The 20,610-nt window shown below is 40.8% G+C and overlaps 1 protein-coding gene across 2 annotated transcripts in view; it reads left to right on the forward strand.

Annotated features, from left to right (window-relative positions):
* Window positions 1-20,610, forward strand: part of FARS2 (phenylalanyl-tRNA synthetase 2, mitochondrial) — a 250,347-nt gene that overhangs the window by 74,263 nt on the left and 155,474 nt on the right. The gene's annotated exons all lie outside the window — the stretch shown is intronic.

The raw sequence follows: 20,610 nt of genomic DNA on the forward strand, positions 1-20,610 counted from the left end.
GGCAGCCGCCACAAATAGTCCTCAGGTGGAATGCAGCCCCTGTGTGCTGTGATTTGAGTGTAGCAATTGAGCGAGCGATCTGGAGCTTGCAAATGGAAAGCTTGCCTTTTATTTTGTGCAGTAAGGAGACAGATGGATGTCAGCTTTAAAAGAGAAGCTGACAAATTAGGGTGTGCGGGTTTTTTCTCTTCCAAGAGATGCCAAGTGCATTCTTACTTACGATTTAACAGTATTGTAAGCAAATAGCATCCCTTATTGGGAGATGGGTTTGGAATATCAGAGTGCTCCTATATTTCTAAAGTAGAGAAAGAGGATATCTTTCATATTGCTATTTGGTCGCTGGGTAAACAATGGTAGGTCACTTTTTGGTGTTCTTTTGTTTCTTTTCTCCTCAGGTTGGTTATTTATGAGGTTGTAAACTATGTTAAGAGCAACATCATTTATTTTAATTGGAATTATTACAGTGCGATGTCACCTGATGATTTTGCTTTCTGAAACTTACACATAAGTACAAAATGAGAGAAGAAATTGGTGGGTTTTTTTCTGATTACTTTTATACAGAGAAATTTACATGCTTGTCTTTTCATTAGCTGAGAATAGGCAATTCTTTGTAAGCACAACGCAGATAGCATGTGCTCAGACCTCTGTCATTCAGTGTCCTCCAGTACTATTTATTAGGTATGGGAGCCTTTTGGAATATGATCTGTTTAATTTTCACAAGTGTGTTTTCAGATAGCCAAGTTACACTCAGCTAGGGTGTTTTTTGCAGTTGGTTTCCTGAGCTATTGTATTTTCATGTGCTCACGATTCTTTCTGTTGAAGTCCAAGTATGATAACTATGAATGGCTCAGTTTTGGCCCCAGTTACTTAGCACTGCTTGTTTTCCTCAAAGTTTGCATGTATTTTACTGTGATTGTTTTCCATGTAAAAAGATAAATCCTCTTCCAGAGTTTCTCCCCAATGGGTTAATGGCTTATGCTAAAGTTCTTTCCCAGGTTATGATATTCATCGTGTGGTAAATACAATACAGCTTCTGATCAGGCTCAGAAGTGAAATACTGCTGTGTAATATTTCCATCAGATGTAACACACAAATGGCCAGGCTTTCTTCCTGAAAGGCTTTTATGCTGCTCAGTTCTTATGTTTGGGTTCCTTTAATGTGTGTGAGAAGAGCTAAACTGTGGCCTCAAAAACAATTACTGTATGTGTTCGTGTGTATGTGAATGAATGTGTGTGAAACACCAATGGTTTCTGCAGTGGTCCAAGTTCTCAGTTTACTCTGCCTCAGCTCTTTTTCACCTTTCTGAATTATGGTCTTCAAAATTATATCCCTTCTGCACCAAAACTGTCCTAACTATTCATTGTAACTCTAATCTTGCAAGAACTCATGAATTTAGTAACTCAAGTCTAGCTTTTGAATGACTTTTAGACTTGTATTACTAAAACAAACAAGAAGGAGATTCTTTCACTTTATTAGCAAGGTATTTGTAGAGGGTACAAACTCAGTTGTGGAAGTGCCGATCATTTTTTACTTCATTTAGAGAGAATTATGCTTTATGTAGCCACAGTTTTGTTTTCCTGCTCCTTCCAGTAGTGCTGCAAAAACACTTGGCTACAAAAGCTAAGTCTAATGTACTTCAATGTGATTTTATTGAAGTGTGGGAATCTGTTTACCACAAGTGAAGAAAAAGTGTGGTAATAATTATGTTGGTTAATGGTTAGCTTATTTGGTTTAAAGTAATGACGAGGACAAGGTAGTTCACATTTTCAGTAAGGTCAGGAGTCAAACACCAGGCTTCTCTGCTTACTGCTGCTCTGAGTATTCTCTTTAATGCTCTTTTGCAACGATTTAAAACCCCAGTAGATTCTTGGCATGCCAACTTGTATCTGGTTATGGTGAAGCACAATTTGCTATTACTAACCCATAGATTATTTTTGAGTGTGTTATGGCAGCAAGCTGCTTTTGCCCAAAATTGAAAATCTGCAAGTCCAGAAAGGAAGATTCTCTGTGGAGAAGGATGAAGATGAAAATTTTCTTTCCTAGCTCCATCTTTTTTTTTGCTAGCAGAACTCAAGTGCCTTCCAAAGCCATCCCACATTTGAACAGCAGTAATTCTATAGTAGTTTCTTTTTTTTTTTACTTTTAGAATATCCTTTAATGTCTCCAATATCTATGATCAGTGGATATTACTTAGTGTTCTGGTCCCATGCCCCTAAATTTCTTAAAAACACCAAAGGTTCAGTTTTAAAGCCTTCCATTTTAAACCAGTGCAGACCAGCAAGGAATAGGATCTTCATCAAACTTGTGAAGGAGGCCTGTGACTTCCCAATAGCTCTGTCCTTGTGCCTTTTGTTCCGAATACTGCCTGTTCATCTTTATAGGAGACAGTGTTATTTTCAGTCAATGGAGATTTCCAGGCAAAGGAACTGAGGTGAACTACTCAGGAATACACTATGTTGTGGTTTTGGTTTCTTTTTGGTTGGCTGGTCGGTGTTTGTGGGTTTTTTTTTATCCCCACCATTTGTTCACTGATAATGAAATTTCTTAACTACAGATAAGTATCCCATTGCCCAGCTTAAAAGCATCTAGCGTCAGAGCACTGATTCACACCACAGACCTATGCCCTCTGATGAGGGAGTAAGCACTGGTGCCTAAACCTAGATGCTATGTCTCTTTTCTTTGTCAGATGTCTAGACTAGGCACTGCAAAATTCCCATTCCTGTCTCAATCTCTTCAAGGGCTCTACCAGAAAACAACTCAGGAGGACTGAATGAAAAAGAGAACTGTTACTGATTTTTTTTGGATAAGCTGATGCTGAAGAAATATTTCACTCTTGGTGTGCCAGTTCACCAGGCAAATGTAAAAAGATCTTTTCATGGTGTAGTACACAGCTTGCTGATTAAAAATTGGAGAAGAAACTGATGAGTTTGCAGAAACTGTTTGGGGTTTTTTATATAGTTTATAACATTTCTAATAACTTGCAGTTTGGGATTTTTGATTTATGGGTATTTTTTTCCTTGATATTGACTATTCAAATATGTATTTCTGAAATCTAATGTGTTCTGGCAGGCATTGCTTTTCCTTCTATGAGACAGTATTTTCCTATGGGAAAGGAGGAGAGAATATGAAAGCCTGGTTTGTGAGGCAGTCGGAAACAGTCACTCAAAGCAGAAGCTGGATGTGCCTGGTTACCCATGGTGGTTCTAATTTAAAGAAGATGCTTCAGCACAGGTTATTTTTTTTCTTTTTTTTTTTTTTTTTGTGAAAATGTATATATTCATATATGAATATGTATGAAACACAACAAAAATGCAGAAGAACTTAAGTAGCCTTGTGGAGGGATGAAAAGACAAGGTCCATGCGGCAAAGGGGCCAGGACATTAGCTCTAAGTAGCTGTTCCTTTATGTTGGCAGAAGTTTCTATTGGACTGGCAGGTCTTAGAATGATGACTCCCTACCCCAAATAACCTCACTACAGTTCCTTGGAGGTTAACCTCCTCATGTAGCAAATTCTGATGGTATTGACAGATCATTTTAAGATTTTTGTAGTCAAGTGAAAAATTCTATTGTAGCTTTAATGCCCCATGCAATCAGCATTAAATTTCTTATTTTCTGAAAGACAATCCTGTTCAATTTTTTTTTTTTCCTTATGTTTTGGAAGGAGCCTTTCTTTGAATTTAACCACTGTTAAATAGAACATGATACAGGTATTTAGTACCTGTAAATAGAAATGCGTTGTTTATAGGAAAAAATTGTCCAATACGTTTAAATCTATTGATAGTACTCTTCGTTACCTGTGTTCTTTCTCTGCTCTTTTTTCCTTTTGAGGTCTGTGAAGAGTTTCAGTGGCCTTCTTGCTTTTTCCTGCATGCTTCTTAACACACTAGATTTTTAGTTTCTGTCACACATCTCCACAGCACAGGTGTGATAAAGAACCCAAACATGAGAGGCAACAGAATAAACCAGCGCTTTTTCTTGCAACTCCTTGCTTTATTATGCGTGGACTTCCATAGTGCTTTATCTCACCCTTGAAATTTCCACATGCTTAAAATGTTAAACCAGATCAGGATTTGCCCAGGGAGGGGCAGCCAGGCTCATTCTTAGTCCTTGACTGGGTATCGGGGATGATCCGGTCTTCTGGACCATTCAGATTTTCTGTGTTAACAGCAAGCAAGGTTTCTGTTGTCTTTGTGTGGAAAAGCAAATAAAATTTCATGAAGTCTTCTAAGTACTGTTTCCATTAAGGCCAATTCAGCTTTTGAGTACTTTTTAAAGAGTTGTTTGCATTCAGGAAAGCCTTCTCATACTAACAAAATAGAGAATATTTCTCTAACAGTGATAGTTGCTACTGTCAAAAGCATATACCCTATGGCAGCATTTTTATGTAATTGTTGAAAAAATATGCACTGCCGCAAAGATGCACTGAATTGTAAGGAATGATGTTACATGTTTCCCTAAGGCCGATGGTGCTAAGCTAGAGCAATTATTTGGTGTAATGTGAACATAGAAGATCACTGTTATAATCAATGTTCAATAAGAAGTATAAAATCTAACTTATTGTACTGTTTAACTTTCCTTTTTTCGGTGCTTTGTTTTTACCTTAAACTGTACCTGAATACATAACTTTAATAGGAACGTTATGTATGAATTTTGATATAAAGAAGCGTAATTTTTATTCTGGTTAACACTGGGGGAAAATATAGAAACTTTAGAGTATAGTAGTGAGTACTCTTAGTTTTAGGTCCATGGTACAAGGAAATGTTGTGGTCCAGTAGAATTGATATCAATCAACAGCATGTAAGGTATTTATTTCTGTGCTTCAGGAGTTTGTTATCTGAGATTTGCAAAGCTGGTGTTCATTGGCAGGTGCTGAAGTTCCTAGGTCTGTATGGAGTTATATGATTCAAACCTTTGAATACAGGACATTGCTTACTCAGAGGCTGCGATCACATAGTGTTGCTCAGTACCTGTGAAATTGGAAGCAGTTAGGGTGTGATCCTTTGCTGATTGAAATCAATGGCAATGTTCTCAGTGCTCAGAATATGTTAGCTGGGGGCAGAAGCAAGAAAATTGGACTAAAGTTTACCCCCAAACCAAGAGACTATAAATCCCAATAATTTATAAACAAAATAAACCCCAAACACATACAGCACTTCCCTCCCCCCCGCCCCCAGCAAAAGAAACCCCAAACCCACAAAAAAAAACCACAAACCAAAAAAATTATGAAAGAGAATTCCATAATTTTTTGGTAAGACTTCTCATGATGTTTTTGAGCTCCTGAGGCATGAAGGAAAATAACCTATGGGTGGCACACCAGATCAAACCAAAGTCCACGACATCCCTGTATCACGATGGCATCCCAAGCAGGTGCCTGAAGATGAGTAGAACCAGCGTGGTTATGCTGATCCTTCCCTGATACACTCCTGCAGCTGTTTGTTTTCCTGAGCTGAAAATGGTACGTTTGTTTTCGGTAGTCATTGTGGAATTTTCTTCCATTTATTTGTTGAGGTGTTTTCTGAGTCCCAGTAAACCTTTACTGTCTGCAGTGTCTTGTAGCAAGAAATTGCATAACTTAACTTGCACGAGGAATCACTTCCTTTTTGTTTTGACCAACAAGTTACAGTCAGAGCTCCTCTCTCATGTGAGAAGAGACAGTGAGTAGCTGTTTCTTTTTCCTTGTTTAAGCCACTCGGGATTTGTTTAGATCTTAATTGTAATTCTCATCACTGATTTCTGCCCAGACCAAAGGGTCCTGGTCAGACAGTTGGAGCTGATCCGTACATTCCGATAGTCATGATCACTCCTGCCTGGATCTTCTCCAGGTTTCTGCTGTGGGAGGTCAGTGTGTAACATTCAAGCTGTGGGCATATGGTGATTTTGTACACTGGCATAAAGACTGCCTTCTCTTTTCCTTTTCTGATAATTCTTAATATTAATTTTCTGTGTTGACCTTTAATGAGTCTTGAGTTGAAAAATGGAGGTTTTGCTACAATGACTGTCAGACATTATTGCTTTTGATCACTGGCTGGTGGTTTGAAACATCCTGGCACACAGCCACCCATTCAGCTCTGGGTGGGAGCTCAGGTGGAGGTCTTGTTTCCTAAGATTATGAATCATGAAGGCAGCTGTATTTAGGCTACCAGTAAGAGGAGTCAGTAAGCCTTTCCTGCTGTATGTAGATTTTTATACCTTCCACATCAGAAAGCAACGTTGATATGTGCAGTCTTAAGAAACCCGTTTTATTCTTTATTTTTTTATTTTTGATTGTCAGCTTGAATGTAGTAGGGAATGGTGTAGGGGAAGAGGAAATGTCAGCTTTCCAGTATGAATAGTAGGAGACTGTCACGGCATTAACAAGGAAATGAGCAGGTATGGGCCTTTCAGTAAGGCTGAACCTCAGTTTGGGGTTGTTCAGCCTGGAGAAGAGAACGCTCCAGGGACACCTTATTGCAGCCTTCCAATACTTAAAGAGGGCTTGTAAGGAACATGGGGACAGACTTTTTAGCAGGGCCTGTTGTGATATGACAAGGGGTAATGGTTTTAAACTAAAAGAGGGTAGATTCAGACTAGATACAAGGAAGAAATTTTTTACGGTGGGGGTGGGGAAACACTGGAACAGGTTGCCCAGAGCAGTGGTGGATGTCCCAGCTCAGATTGGCTGGGGCTCTGAGCAACCCATTCGAGTTGAAGATGTCCCTGCTCGTTTAAGGAGGGTTGGACTAGATGACCTCTCAAGGTCCCCCTCACACCCAAACTGTTCTGTGATTGCAAGGCTATGGAGGGAACTTTTTGTCAACAGTTTGCATACAATTATAGTTTTAAAAGTTGCTGGACAGTCTTGATATTCCAATTGTGTGTGATATCCTGAATATATAGCAAAGGTAGTTTTCCTAGTACTGTATTTCATGCTAATTTTGTGTGTACTTCTGAGGAAGCTAGCCTTGTCTAAACAACTTCATGAATACTGCTGAACATGAGTGTGTTGTAACTTCTGCATATCATTGCTTTTGTTTTAAAAGGTGGAAGCTTATTTGTCATGAGTGTACTACTTGGTGAAATCTGATTCTTAAAGTTTAAGTCTTTCCCATTTGGAAGCCCTTTTACAGATCAGTTGCAGGACTTATTCCCAAAATTTAAATAGTACTTGGCCCAGGGCTGCCACCTTCAGCCAAATACCAGTCTTAACATGTCGAATTTGTTTGGCTTCAATGCTGCAGTAAATAAATCTTTCTTTAATCATTTATTGAAGATCATCAAAATTGCTGTCTGAGGGGCAGTAACAATTTCAAGTTCTTAACATGTTCACTAGTTTTTGTTTTGTTTTTTTGGCAAAAAGGTTATCAGTTTGGACAGTTCCCCATGGGCAGCAGGTTAGTAGGCAACAGAAAAATTATGTCAGTTACCTTGCTTTATGAATATGTTCTTAAATCAAATTTTGGTTATGGATGAGCTAGGTTCATATATCAAGCAGCAGGGGGTGTTTTGTGGAACGGGAAATTTAATATCTTTCATCTAGCAGGTTTTTTCCTGCTCAGCTCTTGCCTGGTAAATTACATTAAAATGTTGGAGCAGATGGTGCGTGTGGCTTTAATAGTATGCAGACCCATGTTCTGTCTATGCCAACAGCTCTCTGTGGGGGCCTTGAAATAGTTAACACTGTATGTGTCTATATGGATATAGTGTATAAGGGTAAATATAACGCATTTAGAATACATTCCTGCAACTCTTCAAGGTGAAATTAAAGTTACAGAGGTATTGATGTCTTCAGCACCTGGGGCCTCCCAAGAACGCGAGGTAAAACTGTTGGATGGGCTGGTTCTTCCCACACAGTGCATCCTAAGTGACTCAATTCTGCCACGTAAGCTTCACAGGTCCCTATCACAAACCTCTCAGGGGTTAAAATCTGTTCTTTTTAGGTCACTGTCTCCTATGCAACCACATCAGTGCAGTACCTTGATGTCTCCCAGCCTTTCCTATGCTTATTCTGCTGAGACCGTTAGGAGATAGTTCCAGACCATAAAAGAGGAATGACAACACTTAGCTGAAGTGCACAGGAGGCTGACACGTGTGCACACTGCAGACAAGGACTTTATCTGCCTTAGTTAAAGTTGGCTTTCCTGCAGTCCTTATATACTCAACAGAGAAAGAAGGTTTTCCAGTGTATTTTGAATGCATGGAGCTTGTTTTCTGGATCAGTCTGCTGGGCAGCCTCTTTCTATGACTGGCTGCAGGGGGAGCCTGGTCTCCTAATTTAGGCAGGTACCTGAAGATAAAGTGAATATTCCATAAAGAGACAATGTCTCAGGTTAAATTAATGGGAAATTAGGAAGCATCTGAGTTTGAATGGCTTCCGAAGGGTCTCAGAAGTTGCCTGTGGCAGAAACTGGAGTTGAATTCAAGCTTTATATCTCAGTTCCTGGGCCATCTTTGTCTCAGTTTATCCCAGTGATTTATGCTTGCACGTATATATTTACATATATATATGTGTGTATCTGTATGAAAACAAACACAGAGTAAGACAAATAAGACAAATCAGTAACCAATTAAAGAGTGAGAGACAAATTTGGCCTATTTTGATTTTTGTGTGCGTGGTTTCCTTCACACACAGACCCCCTCAGTGTAAACAGAAGAACTGATTGTCACAGCTGGCTGATTTGAGAGAGACTGTTGAGCTGGCAGCCACTGAAATTTTGCTTTGGCCAGTCAAACGTGAAGCTGGTGTGGAGTTACAGGCTTTTAGAGAAAGATGTGATTGAATTTTTGTCTGTTTTGCAGCATTTCTTATAGATACCCCTAAATGTGTGTACATGGCACATCCAGAGAAGTGTGTATCTAAGGCAACGCTGACCAGTTTAAAAGGAAATAAGTAACAGGGCAGAGGACCTGGTTTGCTCTAAAAATCTGTGGTGATCCAGCCTGTCTGTACAAGGAGAAGAGCTGTGATTGTAGTCGTCTGGGTGGCTACCAGCAAAATGGTTAAGCATGTGTTTGGCTTTTAATCTTTGAATTGCTAATATAAAGGCCCACACATGTAAGCTGAGGGGTGGGGTGGGGGTGGCAATTAGCTGTCCTTAGTTGACTACCACATCTCTTGGCTGAAAAGGTATTGCCCATAGCCAGCTACAGCACAAGTGTCAGCTGCTTACTCAGTGTCTTCAGACTAACAGTGCCTCCTTTGCCATTGTAAACCTGAGTGATGAGGCATCCCAGGCCAGCAAAGGGAACAGATACAGCACTGCTACATATTTACACGTGAGCTGTAGCTTTAGGTCTTTGCAGAATTAGATCTGGACTCTGAGGACTTTACAGGTTCAAGCTTCTTAAGAGCATATATTTTTAAATTAAGATCACTCTGATGATAGAAGAAATAGCTTTTCTATCTCCTTTCATCCAACTTGAAGATGAAATTGGAGACAGTTTGTTTCCTGCTTTTGCATGAAGGTTGCCTTTTGGGTTTGATTTTGTTTTGGTTTCTTTAGAACTGACTGGAAGTAAGTCTTGGTCTTGTCTCAATCAGGAAACCAAAACATGGAAGTGAGTTGCACTGAGATGATACTCCAGTCATTCAAAGCGCACATTTTTATTTATTTATCTTGTTCTGTTACCCATGGTTACGCCACCAGGTCTGATGCATGTGTTGTGTTATGAAGTTATACCTTTCCTCCACCCTTCCCTTTTCCATGTCAAGATAATTTGCCTGTTGTCTCCTACTTAATTTACAGCTCTACTTTTTTAAAACTGTTTTTTCATCAAGTTTTTCATCCAGAAGGAACCCATAAAATTTTTGAAATGTTGCTTTCTCTGATTTTATTACCTTTGACAGATTCATTATGTATGTTAGAGTTGGTGTTCTTCAACAGAATTAATAGAAGCTTACTCCCAATCTGTATGTGTTTGTGTAGAATGAACAAATACAGTATTCCATTTTATGACAATTCTATTACACCTATTTCTGGGAAATGTGTTAGTTATTTACAGGGGTATTTTGTGGGAGAATAAGTATTGGATTGAATCTTGAAGTAAGTAGTTATTACAGAACTTGGATGGCCATTTGAGTTTGTGACTCTGTGATTTTTACCAGCTGAGTATTAGAGTAGTACTGCCAATGGATTTAGAGGATAATTTCCCTTTCACAACGCAAGACTATGTTTTTAGTTGGAATTTGTTCCCTATCTTCACAATTTAGGAAACTACTTGGTCTTCATGCTTCATTTTTTCCTGCACAAAAATGTCTGTGAAAAAGGGTTAACTCAGTCTAACACTAACCTTGAAAGCAGCAAGAGTGGTTCTTTGACTGACTGGTGCATGGTATACCTTGCCATCCAGCAAATGAAAGCTTCTCCCTAGCATACGTGAAGCTGACTTCAGTACATTTGGAATCTTAAAGAGAAAAAAAAGAGGTGGGAGAATGCACAGCTGCGTCTTCCGAAGTTTCTGTTGCCTTTGAAGCAGTTTGCCCATGTGTATGTATTGCCTCTCCTTCCCTTTAGGTTTTTTTAATCAAAAGTAAATTAAAGGTTTAGTAATTCACTATGATTTGTCTCCTTGGGATCCAGCAGGAGGACTGGAGCACCACACACAAGAGAAGGCTAAATAATGATGGATGTAGTTTATTAAACAACTCCCAAGTAAAAGAAAGTGCTACTCAAAAACCTTGAAGAGCAACAATTTATAGCACAGAGAAGGTGGTTCCCTTGGCTTTATTTATGCAAATGAAAATACAGCTAAATAATACTATTGAATTACTACACTGTTATGTGATGAATGCTGAATGTTTTTAATCAGCCAAGAGTTGGTCCAGTGAGCCTAATATAATTCCTCATCAGGCTAGGATACCCTGCGGGTTTTTTTGTTGTGTTGCAATATTAATTTTTGCTGTTCCCAGGATGTTTATCAGGACTACCCAGCTGAGGGTGGAGAAGAGATTTTACAGGCATGTCTCTAACTGTTCCTGACTCTGCCACACAAAGCTCAGTTGAGGAGATAGTTTCGGTTCAGCTGAGGTTAGATCAAGCATTTTGGGAAGTATTTCTCTTCACTAGCTCGCAAACACAGACTTGATTTGTCATTTCTGGAGGGGGGGATTTTGGTTAGGATGTTTCTACTGTGCATGATCTCTTGTCTTTCAGATTTCTTGTTGGTGAGAGGAATGGGTGAACGCAGGTCTCCTGTGTGACTGCTGGAGGCCGAACATGTGCCTCTCCCCCTCTCTGCTCTGCTACTGTATTAAGAAAATAAACCAGTGATAGTGTATGGGTGGTCTGCCTTCCCAACTTCATACCATTTATCAGAGTCTCCAGCTGAGTTGAGGCACATGTCTTTAGAAGGCAACGAGTGGGGAAGGGAAACCCACAATAAACGTGTCGCGTATTTGGGAGAGAACAGCAGCTTTCCAGTGATGATGGCAGGGTTGTGGCAGGAAGATCGGATTGCCCAGCTGTCGGTGTGCCAGCACATACTGAGCCACTGCTGACCAGGCAGGCGAGCCTTGGCTGGGGACCTTTGTTTGAATTGCGTGTAAGCAAACACAGAACAGCTCAAGAGCCAGCGTTTGGCCACCGCTTCTCTGTCGTTACTGCCTGCCAATAGAATAACCTTTCATGTTGTTATTAACTCTAGCTTTGTAATAGTATATAAGTCAGCTCCACTGGTGCTGTTTAGGCTGCTATTGCAAAGAATAACTTAGCTTCAGTTTTGCTTGGGCTTTATCTTCAGATACCCAGATTTGTTTTCCTGTTCAGCATTCCTAAACAGGCAGGGTCTGCGAGCAGTAGAGGTGATAAAACCTACAACACATAAATAAAAAGGTGTTCAGAAGGAGGTGATTATGCGGTGAAGGATAGTCATGTTTCCAGAAGGAAGGAAAGAGTCTAGAACAGGTTTGGCACCTCCATGCTGCTGGAAGGAGTCTGCAGCACTTCTACGGAGAGGAGGCAGCCTGTTCCAGGCAGCGTACCAGACAGTTTTGAGTGGGATCTGCTGCGGTACCTGAAATGTATCAGAGAAGAATGCCAGCCTTTATTAACACTTTCCCCCCATGTAAATAACAGTGACAGATTACTAATAGATATTAAAGCAATGTCTCCTTTTTCCTGAACAGAATGGGTGCCATAAATTATGTAGTCTGATGACTATGCAGTGAATATCAGTAATAAGTTTGATCTTAAATATTCTGGCAGGGTCCCAGGAAACTTCTGAATGTAACAACAAATATAATTTAAGAGGTAACTGCGGAAGTAATCTCGTACCTATTTTCTTTTTGGCCAAATGGAGAGTAAAGGGGGGAGAAAGGGCTTGCTTGTTTCCTTGCTTTTGAGGATATTTGAACTATTTAAAAACTTTAGCTGAATATTTGCAAATCTTACCAAGTTCAGTATTCTCTGGGTCAAAATGTTAGCTTTATCAAGAAAAAAAATCCCAGCAGAAAGCCCATAAGCTGGTGGATACAGTTTTAGAGCTCCTCAGCTCCTCACAGTGCAATGAGCAATAACTTTTATCTCCTCTTTATCTTAAAATTTTGAGAAGTCAGGGAAAAGTAACAGAAGAATGTTTCTTCCAGCCCTGAAGTTTGTGTCACTCATTCAAAAGTACCTGTCGTCTTTGTGCTAATCACAGAGATTGTCACTGACATTGTAATTCAGAGCTTTTTCTGTTTTAAAAAAAATAATTAAAGTGGATTTACTGAGTTTTGTTTTAGAACAGTGATTGACGCAAAATAGCAGTGGGGATTATAGTAGAAGAAAAGTTAGTAGGATCCATTTAAATAAGGCAAGAGACTCCAGCTAGGACTTAATCTTTGACTTTAGGGGTTGAAAAGTATTTAGCTAATGAATTATTCCAAAAGTAGTAGTACAGTGAGGGGAATCCTTTTCTCATATTCATTTATCCTTGCTTAGCATGTTTCAAAAGGGATAGTCAAAGGTAAACTCCTGACTTGGAATCCTTTTTTCATTGCAGGGAAATATGTTCTTAATACGATACTACTGCGTGGCTCACAGCAGAAATTATGATTGCCAAGATATCTCTGCTACTGTATTAGAACCCATTGTATCACAATCAAGATGGGCAGATTTACTTACTTTTACGAGTGCTAAATTGGTTTCTCTTCTTATTGAGTAAAAGCTGTTGATCTTGGAAAGGAAAACTGTACTCTACCTGTATTGGCACTTGCTGCTGCTATTTTTCTTTATTTAATCAGAGCTGGCAGTTAATCTTATAAAGGAGAGGCTATTTTCTTTAGGGTTCTCTGCTTATGAGGGGCAGATTGTCCTGTGTCTGCCCTCTTGTGGTTATTTATTTGTATGGCTCCTTGCCACCTGAGGTTCTGGCCAAGTTCAGAGGAGGTTTAATAACTGAACTGGATTGCAGCTCTTGCATGTCAGGCACATGAGCAATAGGAACAAAAAGAAGTGGGCATTTACCAGAGCCACTCCAGAAGAGGAAGCTGGAGTTGACTTAAGCCATCTGAAGATGCACTTAAATGTACAGTAGTTTTAAACAAAAGTTATTTTCCTGTGTTGCTATCGGCTTTCATGCTTGAATAGCGAAGTGGAGCAGACTGCGCATCAGCATTTGCCATGTTCAGCATATGACTGATTGGAGGAGCTGTAAGCAAACAGTAGACAAATGTTGTAGCATCCTCTGTAGATTTCCTAAGTTGTTCTATGCCATGTATGTGGGGTTTTTGGTTTTATAATAGTACCCAGGTGATAAGAGTGATGCACTGGTGAGTATCTGGATTTCTTGAAATGTGACCCTATCAGCTGCTGTCCTAGTGGTACAAGGAACAAGCTGCTGCTGTGTTTTGGCAGCATGTGATGCTGAGTGGAGTTGCTTCTAGCTCAAAAAAGTATAATTTGTGCTGTTTCTGTTTCTCTACTGTTAATCAATACAAAAAAATCTCAGTAGAAGCAAACCTGTGCATCTTGGGATGGAGAGAAAGAAGCACTCAATATTATATGACTGTAATTCAGTGAAAAGCAAATAAAGTGATTTCTGTGGTGCCCCATCAGTAGTTCTGTATTTGTCATCTTTGTGGCTGTCGCAGAAGCACCAAGTCCTAAAAACAGGGGAGAGAGAGTAGGGGAGTATGAAAGATCATCAGTGGGCATAATTTTTATATACAAGTGACTGGTAACTGATTGATTTTTTTTATTGTTATGATACAGACAATTCATAAACACTGGCATTGCCCTGGAGTTTTCTACTGGATACTTTTAAGAAAATGGTACTTAAAAGCAAGAAGGAGTGCAATTAGAAGATGAGGCAGATAGAACTCGGGTCATCCTAAACCAAGTTTAGGAGCAGTTGCAGGAGTAGTGCAACCAGTTATTTCCCATAGACCTCTGTGGGCTCTCTAATGTTGGACAGAGAACGGTCTCACATTCTTGCCTCTTCTTCACAGGTCAATATTAGATCAAATTTTTTTAACAGCCATCAGAGACCTCCCCCTTCTGGTGTTCTTCATTAAATTGGCCATTGGGTTTAAAAGTTTTCAGGGGAAAGGAAGGAACAGCAGCCACTTGCAACAGGCATGCCCAGACTGTGAGATCAGGTTGGCAGTGTTTTTGCAGACTGGATTAACATAATCATTCTTAGAGGTGGAAACACAGTCGCAAGCATCCAAAAAAAAAAAAAAAAGGCAGATCCTTTCCTTTGCTTATTTTCAACAGACAGCCTCTTGTCTTCTGTGCTTTCTACCACACCTGCAGGTGTGATAACTCAGCAGTAAGATAAAATCATTAATTCTTCCCTTGAAAGGCTCAACTTTGAAAAAGCCGGTGTTCCCCACAATGACCTTCTTGCTGCCTTATGATACTCTGCAGGAAGAGAAAATCAGCAACTCTTTCCTTGAAAGGCTCAAATTTGAAAAGCTAGAGCTCCCCTACAGCGACCTTTTTGCTGCTTTACTCCCATCTCCCTTTCATTATCTCTCTTCTCATGGGGCTTGAAGAAAAATGCGTACACCTTAAGTTAGGGAAAAGCTCTGTGACTGTACAATTCACAGGTGGAGTTTAAGGAAGGTGAACTAAGGGCCACTGAATCCGTAATTTCTTTTATGTGTTCCGCACGTTTGTGCAATACAGAGCTGGCAGGGCCTTCCTGGGCTCCCTGGAGACACCCAAAAGGCTTCATAGCAGAAGGGAGTAATTGCAGCAAGTATGCTGGCAGGTGAAGGACAACCCCAAGATGATTTTCAAACCACAGCTAAGGAAACGGTGTCAAGGAAGTGTGACAGCAGGGGAGATGCCTGCATGAGCTCATCAGCTCTGTTCTCCACTACCTGTGGAAGCCTTGTGCAAGACACTGGATTTGGAGGGCTAGGATCTGTCCCAGGCACTGCTTTCCTCCTGGTTCTGGATACATGCCTTGAACAGGAAAGATGTTTTGACAGCTGATTGAAGGCCTCTGTTCATGGTCTGTGACCTGGTCCGTTGACTTTGATTTTCTTGCTCAACTCCCAGCCTGCTCTTGTAGAATGACGCTTTTAGTTTGGATAAGCTGTGGCGTGGACTTGCTTGCCATGTTTGCAGAGGTGTGAAATGGCAGCTGAAGTCTTTCTCTGGGAGAGCAGAAAAGCATGAAGGGGAGTCATGGTGAGGCTAAGGGTGGGATTAGAGTAAAATGCTGTATTAGGAATAAGCATGAGGAGTTGAGCACTGGTGAAAATGGGGGGGGGGGAAAAGATGGAGTAGCTGTTTCTTGGCAGTTGAAGCTCAAGATACAGTAGCAGCTGTAACTGGAACAGAGAAAAGGTCTGAACAATCACAATGTCCTTTTTTTAGTTTGGGTGTTTTTTTTCCCTGAATGAAATTAGAGAGGTTTTTCTTTTGTCTTTAAAGGACATGTAAACAGAAAAACCTCAAGATAAGCTGTAAAATCTGGCTTGAAAAGGGGTATATGGAAGGACCAATGTTTTCCCAAGACCTTGCATTTCTCTTCCACTATTCCTTAACCTTACTAGACTTTGAGCTTCTGCACAGGAGTCCTACCTTACTGAAAACTCCTCACTCACTGTTGGCCATCATGCAAATACCCTTAAGATGTGATGCTTTGGCACCAATCCAGACTTGGATCACTTGTGATCACTCTCACTGGACGTGACATAACTTTGAGAAAGTATTAACATATAGATATGCTAGCACTGTGTCCTCTTCAGCTGCTGAAGTGCATCCATCTGAAACCCCTGTTTGATGAGCCATTTGGTTTTTTTGGTGGCAGTTGGTTGTTTTGTTGATTTTTTGCTTGTTTGCTTTTTAAGGTATGTGGAGAAACCATAACTGTGAGGAACACTGCCTCTGGCTGTCCTTAGTGAAAGAAACATGGCAAATTTTTGTTGTTTTGCTTAGATGCCCTCTGTTGGATGGTAATAAAAATGGTGCTGCTATGCAATGCTTTTCAGCGGCATGCCTTAACAGTTTTTATAAAAATTGTATTTTTAGACATGTTTTACAGAAGGGGAAACTGTGACACAGCTCAGTGTAGTGACTTGTCCAATGTCACCTTGCCATCTGCTCGGAGACTGGCCCTCTTTGGTCAGTTGTCCCCAGTAAGGGCGGTGTTACTGCTACCTTGTCACTGTCACGGATGGAGTGGGAGGGAGGAAAAAATAATATAGTTTATTGGTGTAAACCAGTGAGTTAACTAAGTTCAGTGGCAAATACGACAATAGTTTATAAGATTCAATGGCAAGGTACACTTAGTTATTTACTGCACAGAGGACATGGTCAGACAAAGCTGTCAGGGAGACCCTCCTGTTGAGTCATGAGGTTCAGAAAAGATCCCCTTGCTTTCTAAACTCCTTCTCAGAGAGGAGTCTAAGTGCAGCTGGATCCAATCCTAGTCCCAGACTTGGTCAACGGTTTATGTCTAAAGGATTATATATGCACAATCAATCCTTTACGTCACTTAGCTAAGATTTCAAAGTTAGCATGCTGTTAGTCACTTACCAAGAATCTGTTGCAGTAAGGAGTCTCTCAGCCTCGAGGAGTAACCTTGAGGGGCATCCCTGCTCAAGGGGAGATCCTGGCGTGCAGCCTGCTGCTGTGCAGAAGAGCTCAAAGGGCTCTTGGGCTGCTCATTATTTATGGGGGTAAGATAATTGGCTCATGATCATATTTGCATACTGACCACTGTCACTCGAAAGAGGTCAAGGGAGGGGAAGTCGGAGGTGAGGGGGGAGCACACTGTCACAGTCGCCTTCCACTTAGAAGGTAACTCTTCATGTGTTTCTTTTTACGTGCTTTTTCATTACAATGTCCTTTTCTGAACAATTTAAGCTTGATCTCTGATTCAGAAAGTTTGCTAGTGCTGGGCTTTTCTTTTGTTTATCTTTTCACCCGAGGAGCTCTGAGCTGGAGGAAGCAAAACAAACATTGAGTAAAGTATGTTCCAGTGTTATGTGAGGACTCCCTGAGATTTACAGGGCTTTTTTTTTTTTTTTAAGAGCCACAGATTTTATTTTTGGAAGAGTTGTTTTCCTTTTGTGTAACATGTGATTGGCTTGGTGCACTTGGGCTGATGCATGAGAAAAGGTTTAAAGGGAAAACCCTTTAAAATTGCATGTTAGCAGTTTCTGTGGAATTCAGTGGTACTCAAATTCCACATGCTACATTATAGTTAATATGATTAGATGCTGTCAAACTAGGCAAGATTAAAATGTACGTGGGGTATCAGTCTTCATGTGTCAAGATGATCACTGACTACTTGAGTTATAGCTGCTGAAACATCACCTGTAGCCATGTTATTGCATAATTACAAGTTCTGGTTTCTGTAGCTGGCAAAATACCAAAGCAGTCTGATCCTTTGGGCTGATCCTATTGTAGAAGATTCCTATCTATGATAAAACTGCTAGCTTTTCAAATCAGTTCTCAAACATTTGGATTTTTTCTAAATGTATTTGTAGTCTTGGTTCTATCTGCAGAATGGTATGCAATTTCATATAGTGATGCATCATTTGTCTCTGTCCTGGCAATTATTAATCATGTACATACAGTATGTAGCACTTTTTCTGCATTGAGTAAGATTAGATGCATACTGCTAAAAATTGTTTGAATTGGTGTTTGCTTTCTGCACAAAAGTTGCATACTTAACTTCGTGGAAGGACTGATGTCTATATTAAAACTATTAAATAGGATTTGCTTGAACTTAACATCTCTCTTGCATTCACAGTATTCTTCAGTTTACTTGTGTACAAAATGGAGATAATAACCTATTGACTTTTCACTGTTGTTTTAGGCTTGATTAGTAGTTTTAAAATGCTATCATACCTACCAGTGGAAGTCGGTCAGCCAGTGCAAAGTAGCCTGGGAGGCAGTAAGTGCAGTAGTTGGTAGAACTAGAGTTGCCCAGCATTGGATTTTAGTGAGGAGTAAGCAACCCATGGCAGGGATGCCAGTGGTGGCTTGTAAGCAGATGCCAAATGGTGTGTGGTAGGGCTGGCATAACATTGGGAGTACGGAATTCTGAGAGACACGCAGCCTTCGACTCCTGGGGAAATGCAAAGCCAAGCAGGCCATAGGAAGAGCTGTCTGATGTGGAAGCAAGATGTTGATGAGAGGTTTACTGACAGCATCTTGTCTCTTTGAAGGTAGCATCATCTGGCCTTTGCTGAATACCTACCGGCATGCTGAGTTTGGAATGGAGAAATACAAACTGGTACACTGCCCTTCTGAAATGGACAGCCTTGCTTAGTCCAGGTGATAGTTCATGTAGCTTCTCCTCCAGCAAAAAGGGTTGGTAGATGCTGTGCTTCCAGAGGCAGGGTACCTGTGCTGTGAGGTTTTATAGTTAATGCTATTAATTGCATCAGTGCCAAAGACACACATCCCCTCACCCCCCCAAGTGTATGTTCTTGAGCATACACTGAGCAAATAAAAAGTACAAAAGAATCCCTGCTGCAGACCTCACAAAAACTAGCACTGACCTGGCAAGTAATGAGCAAACTAACTAACAAGTGTAGGAAAAACTGCTGTAAGTTGTCACCTTGGGCTTCCTAACTAAGCTGGTGTCCTTCTGAATGTTGCTGGTCACAGTGCTGTTGGTCAGACTGCCCACAATAACGTCCGTGCTTTGGTGTTATCCAAGGTCTGAGCCGCAGTTGCACAAATGAGACCTTTGCTGGGCATTATTTTACTGGTACATTTTTATATTACTCTTTTTACTGACTTGAAGATAAAGATATATGCTGACAAGGCTCATGCTGAAGAGTTCTGCTTTAGCTCTCTGATCAAAATTTAGGACTGTTGTCTACCATACAAACTCATTTTGAGAGGTATCCAACTTGAACAGTTCCAGAATCCATTTGTCATTGTTGCTTAGAAGCATTTGATGGTTTTGATGCATTTTCAATCACTGCTTACAGCACTCTGTAATGTTTTCACGGCACTTGGCTTGGTGGCTGTGATCCTTTGCTGCATAGGTGTGTTTGGTTTTTTTTTTTTTTATTATTCTGCTTAAAACACCCTCTGCTTGCAGCAGCTGTGACTTGTGCCCATCAAGGTAAAAAGATAGCATTTTTATTGCTGCTGCAAATCTTTCTGCACTGGGTGCTTATAGGTACCTAGCAATATAGCAGCCTCAAAGCCAGCAATGCTGGTTGCAAAGACTCTGTGGGGGCAAAGTGAGACTAATGCCTATTTCCAGCCCCTCTGGTGAGAACTGCTCGGAGCAGAGAAAACCCCCTCTGTCCTCCCCAGCACGTCAAAATCCGGCAGCTAGCTGCTAATTGCCTTTACAGTGATTCACATGCCATCTGCCATTGCTGGGATCTTTTGTCATGTATGGTAGGCTCTAGGCGGTTCCATAAACTTCATGTGGCTCTTCTGTCAGCAGCACGATAATAACAATGATACAGCTATGTGCAGAAATTAATTAAGAAACTATTTACTTGTTGTCACCCTTTCTTTTGGCCTTGAGGGGACAGGACTCTCTGGGATAAGGGACGGGGGGGGAAGGAAGAAAGATTCAGTTGTGTGCCACTAAGGGTTCCCCCACCCTCACAGAAAAGCAACTCATAGATGGTGGGAGAGAGCTGTCAAAAATAATAAAAGTGCAAAGGATTATTGCATATATGTGTATTGCTCCTTGTACGCAAACCAGGGGCAAGCAGAGGAGAGCGTGACCTCCCTGCTGCACTGTAGCCGGGGAGGCAGCGGGAGCCCTGCTTTCCCGGGGAGCCCTGCTTGCCCAGAGCCGGGGCACAGGGAGAGGTGAAGATGCTGGTCCTGTCACAACTTACATAACGGTTGCATAAGAGTGCCGGTGCCGTGACTGTCAAAAACACGCGGAAAGGACGGGATTTTTCCCTCCCTCTGCTTCCTTATGGCTTGAATCAGAAGCTAAGTCTAAGATGCTGTTGTGTACTCCTCTGCGTAGCCAGGCATTCTCTCTCCCCCGACTCGAAGGGAGCAGGGGGGCTCCTGCTTTTTTTTAATCCTGCCTTGTTTTGCTCATAGTTCTTATTTCTCTTCTTGTCTTCCTCTTTTTTCTCCTTGGCGCGCATTTACATGTCGATACTCACTACTGCTGCTGCCATGGCTTTCAATAATTAAATGTTTTATCAGCATTTTCTAAAGCCACCTGGATGATTGCTGAAATGCCACCTTGTTT

The sequence above is a fragment of the Egretta garzetta genome, unplaced genomic scaffold (assembly GCF_000687185.1).
Source record: "Egretta garzetta isolate BGI_Z169 unplaced genomic scaffold, ASM68718v1 scaffold246, whole genome shotgun sequence".
Taxonomy (NCBI): domain Eukaryota; kingdom Metazoa; phylum Chordata; class Aves; order Pelecaniformes; family Ardeidae; genus Egretta; species Egretta garzetta.